General features: G+C 39.1%; 1 long non-coding RNA gene across 1 annotated transcript; it reads left to right on the plus strand.

Annotated features, from left to right (window-relative positions):
• The first annotated feature begins 707 nt into the window (after positions 1-707).
• LOC123330739 lies at positions 708-4,810 on the plus strand. Its single transcript, XR_006546830.2, has 2 exons — positions 708-2,538; positions 4,429-4,810. It is a non-coding gene; the product is annotated as an uncharacterized LOC123330739 (long non-coding RNA).
• Positions 4,811-5,232: the final 422 nt, after the last annotated feature.

Genomic DNA, 5,232 nt, shown 5'->3' on the forward strand with positions numbered 1-5,232 from the left:
CTGAGCCTGCTTCTGGCAGCAGCCATCTTGCTGAAAATTATATTTGTTACACTGGCAACCTGGGAGAACAGTTCAAGAGATTGTGAGTGCCAGGTTCCATCCAAAAGTAAATGGGGTGAAAATCGCAAGGAGAGCTTGAATGCTGTTCCTTCCATGACCGTGCGTGTCTCGGACACAGGTGCCCTCGTACAGACCGGTCAGAACAGGATGACCTGCCACATAGAGCTACTCCTAAGTCAATATTAATTAAAGCAAAGCATCCTTTTCCCTCCAAATGACTGTTCCTTTCACTCTTGTCAGCAAGTTTCCTTAACAATTGTGCTTTCAGATGCTCTGTTCTTTTCGTACAGCCTGAAATGTGAGGGTACTCATCGTCTCTTAAGTTATTTCTCCTTTGAGACCATGGGGATCTTTTTTTCTCCCCTCATAAAAGCCACTGATCCCAGATAATCCTCAGACTTGAGTGGGGATGAGCTTCACTGACTTTTTCAGTTCAAATTTGAGAACAGAATTTGAAAATGAGATTCTGTCTGGCATCCAAAGAACAGTTTCCTTCCCTGAAATCTGGGTGTATTCAAAGGCCGATCTGGTTGGGAAGTGCCCAACCTGAGCTGGGCAGGTCTGGCCATTTGATGAATCACAGTCTCAGAAGATGTCCTTCTTGGAGAAGAATTACTTTGGCATTCTACGAAGGGCAAGTGAAATAAAGTCCCTTTCTGTTGCATCTCTCACAGTGTCCTCTAAAATCTCAATGGCTAATAATAGATATAAAACTACAACAGAATTTGTGTATGCCTTCATAAAAGCAAAATTCCAACTTTTATCTGTTTTTTTCCCCAATGTTATTAGGCTTACTTGCACTGTCTGTGCATCTATCTGCTCTGGAATCCAGTTACCATTCCTAAACAGTGAAGGCACAGACTAACAAATAAATGCATAAACAAGACATACGTAAGTGTAAAACTCTTTAAAAATATTAATAGCAAAGCATTGTGGAAAAAAAATCAGAAGATCTGATTGCTGTTCTGTAATCTAGGATTTGGGTATAAAAACAACTCCCATTGGCTGAATCCAGCAGCCATGACATCCGATCATTTTTTCCTACCTGAACTTGTTTAGTGAGCTCTTTCTCTATAATATGTTCTTTATTGCCCAAGGAATGCTCTTTGAATTTACTTTCTTTACAGGGTGATTATAAATCTTCATGACATCCCTAATGATTCATCTCTTTTGGCACAGGGCAGGAGGATAACCATTTCTATAATGCACACATTTCATTTAAGGTGAAACTAGTAGGAAATTTATCAATCAGCCCAGGCGTTTTAGGCATAGGCTGAACTCTGCCACCGTAACCATTTTTTCCTCTCCGTAAACACTTTTAATTTTGGTATCCTTTCTGCCTTTAATGACCCATAATCCTTTCAATCAGAGGTTGTTTTTAATTTGTACATGATTAAGTCCATGTATTGAACTTTTCTTCTACTGAGGAACAGATGTAAATTAAATTTTTAGTCATAATATGGAAATATTTAGTTAATGTTAAAATATCCCCCAGATCATTTCACATTCCTTAAACAGAATAGACTACTCAACTCAAACTCTGATCAGCATCTGTTTTCTGGGTTTTGCAGTATTATTTTTTCAAAAACTAAATAATTTTAGAGCCATAAAAATGAGAGTGATCCTCTTCTTTATTTGGGGGTTCACTGTGGTGAGACAAACGCCTCATGCTAAATGAGTCATTGGCCATGACTTAGGCCAACGTGGGCCCTGAGCCCGAGATTTCAATTGTTCTAGCAAGGTGTTCTTTATGAATGGAAAATCCTGGAATCCTGTGAGTTAAACACCTCTCCTAAAATATTTCTGGGATTGAAATCTTTCCCTCATTGTATATGATTTTTGTAAATCAATGGTGTTTGTTTCCATCAGATGTTCTCTCTCTCCTGAAAACAGAAAACTACATGAACAGATTAGAAACCCATATGAGAGAAGCCAGCAACAGTGGGGGAAAGCCTTCTGCAAAAATACTTTTGAACTTCAGAGGAGGAGACACATGCTTGGTCCTCCAAGCTGGAAGACATGGAAAAAAAATTTTTTTCTTTCTTTTTTTTAAAATAGACATATGTAGAACATTTGTTTCCGTTTTATTTCTGCTGTCATAATCTGATGGTTTTATTCAGTTTTTAAACATGCTTCAGCTGGAAACACTACATCTTTAAATCAGGCAACCCTGGCGTCTGTGTGAATTCCCTTGCTGCGCTCCCTCACCTTACCCAGGTGCATGTTAAATCAGTATTAATGACAATATCATTCTTGTGCAGTCATCTCCTGCCTGCAATTTGGTTTTAATTACCCGCCACGTTGTCTTTCCCCCTCACTGACAGCCATTAAATAGGGAATGACACCAGAGCCATGGCTGTGCGCAGTCTTCACGTCGCCGGATTTCGTCCCCCTCATAAAGCAGGCTGCAGTGCCTCCTAGTGGCGGAGGTCCGAAAGGGCCCTCATTGAAATTGGAGACTCGCCATGCACTTTTCAGGTGAACTTGGGGAGCTGGGCAGATGAGCTTTCTGTGTTTTAAAGGGGGAACGCGGGGAGGAAAAAAAAATAATAAAACGTTATTTATCAATTAAGGAAAAATTGCTATTTGGTAAAGCGTTTTTTTTTTTTTTTTTTCATTGAAATACAATGGTAAATTGACGCGCTACTGAAGCCTTGTTTTACCCTCCAAAATGGAGGCTCAGAAACAAGGAACTTGTCACATAAAGTGCGTCCGACCAAGGTTCTCGAAGCGAATGTTCAGCCAAGGTGCGCTGCAGGTCTTCCAGGAGTTAGACCTTCACCTTTTCCTCCTGCCCTGCGCTATTTTCTCTTAGGCCACAGAAAGGGTTTTGTTTTCTTTCTTTTTATCCCCCTTTCCTCCTCTTTATGATTTTGTTTTTCCATTCTTATTTTTACCCCCATTTTACAAACGCCTTTTTTTTATGAGAGTTTAAAGCATTCTTCTAAGTGATGAGTGTATAAATGTATGTAGAAAGTATTTTTGCAATTATGCAGTTCCTAAATTTTTTTTTTAAACAAAGTTCTCCGTTATACGGAGTTTTAAAAGTGAAGTTGTTTGTCCAAATGTTCAAATTAGACAACCGTACAGATGCTTTGGATTGAAGCTCTTCGTATAATGGCTATCGCATTTTGCATTAAAAAAAATTGGTTAAAATAAATTGCAGGCGTGTGCATTTCACAAAGAGGACGCTGTCTCTTTGGCACTGTAAATTAAAAACAACATTGCTTACAACAATGCATCACGGCGCACTTGGAGAGGGAGCTTCGGTAAGAAACCAGATTCAGTTTTCACTTTCTGATTTTTCTCTCCAGGATCTTCTCCCTGGTTAGAAGGTTGAGGATCCATGGGTTGGTTGCTCTTTCACAGTTGTTTGCTAGCTTCTTTTTAGCAAGTGTAATTACTCATTTCACATGCTGCTAAATGAGAGTCATAGCTAACTGCTTTAATTAGAATTTTAACCATACATAGTATATGCAGTAACTTATACATACATTTAATTGTATGTTTGTATTTGTATGCCTGTGTTTCTAAAAACCCAAGCATAAAATAGAGATACCGATAATTACAGTGCGTTGCACACATTCTTCCTTCTGCTAACCAGCACAGTCATGTTAAAAGTATATTCATTTGTGGTTATTGCTGCTGCTTTAAAAGCAAAGCAGTTTATTTACATTTAAAAGATTAAAATAAAACAGCATTTTATTGAAAAAATGTTAAAATTGGTTAGAACTTGGTCTCAGATTTTAAAAAAGACATTGAAGTGTGATGCTTTTTGCTACATAAGAAACTTTAAATTGCCTCATAAACTGATTTTCAGTAAGTCTGATAGCATCACCCAAAGGATAAAAAAAATATTGTCTTCAAAACTTAGGAAACTAACATATATTTTAAAAGGGAAAATGTGCTCATGTCACCCTTTTTTTCTCAGAGAGAATATTTGGTCTTTTGAATATTGCCTGAATTGATTCAATTTATTGTTTTAAGGACTATTTTGCATTATTAAATAATAGCTAGGAAAATTGTTATTCCTTCTAGACTGAAACGGGAAGCTTATAAATGCAATGACAAAGGCTTAATCTCTGATACGGCTTACATATATTGGTTTACAGCTATATTGAGTTCAGTTAGACTGATTTTTTCGTTCCTAATATGAAACTTGATGCTGGGTAATCTGATAAGTGAGTTTCATTTCCCTGGAAATTTATTGCTTCTATATCCAACTGCAAAGAAATCGCACAAGTAAAAACAATGAGGAGTCTGTATGCAAGGCATTAATGAGGGCCACTATTTTCTCACGAAGATTCTGCATCAGGGGAAAAGAGGTATTTGAGCTATTAAAATGACAAGGCATGCTATTCCTTTTAGGTTCCACCATCATTCCCTTTGCCTGATGAGGGTAAGAGCAAATTGGCATGGTCTTCAGGCACTTTAGATCAAGAAGCAGAAACAGTGTGGAAGACAAGAGAGTGTATGCTATTTTCAAGACACTTGGGCAGAGCAGCGGCCGAGTGCGCTGCAAAGCAGGACAGGGCTCAGCTCCAAAAGCCCTGGGCAGCCCGGTGCCACCTCCCCGGGCCCTCTCCCCACACACAGCTCCTGTCTCATCCCTGCAACATGCTTTGCACGTTCTGATCTCCAGAGCGCCTATGCCTATTGCTTGATTACAGATTACAGAATTACAGATGGGATGACAGAAGCTGAAGAACTTTTCAGAGAGCAAACAGTATCATTACGTTAATTAAACCAATGACTAAAATTGTCCTGTGACTATGTGACTATAAAGGCCCAACGCTGGGCATCATGGGAGGGAGACAGACCTTAGAGTGATGATATTTGTGGAGTGTCCTCAGGATATTCACACAAAGTCTTACTTTGTCCTGATAGTGAATCCACAGACGCGGACAACAGTGGGACTCTGAGACGAAAGGCTTGTCTGAATCTCTACCACCAAAAACAGAATTGGGCTGTGATGCTGCATCCATCTGCTTGACTGTAAAGTCAATGTGTGTGTGTGTGTGTGTGTGTGTGTGTGTGTGTGTGTGTGCAAAGTCACATCAGTTGTGTCCAACTCTTTGCAACCCCAGCAGGCTCCCCTGTTCATGGGATTCTCCAGGCAAGAATACTGGAGTGGGTTATTTATTTATTTTTTTTTACTAAACAGTAACTGAT

Source organism: Bubalus bubalis, chromosome 20 (assembly GCF_019923935.1).
Source record: "Bubalus bubalis isolate 160015118507 breed Murrah chromosome 20, NDDB_SH_1, whole genome shotgun sequence".
In the NCBI taxonomy this organism is placed as follows: domain Eukaryota; kingdom Metazoa; phylum Chordata; class Mammalia; order Artiodactyla; family Bovidae; genus Bubalus; species Bubalus bubalis.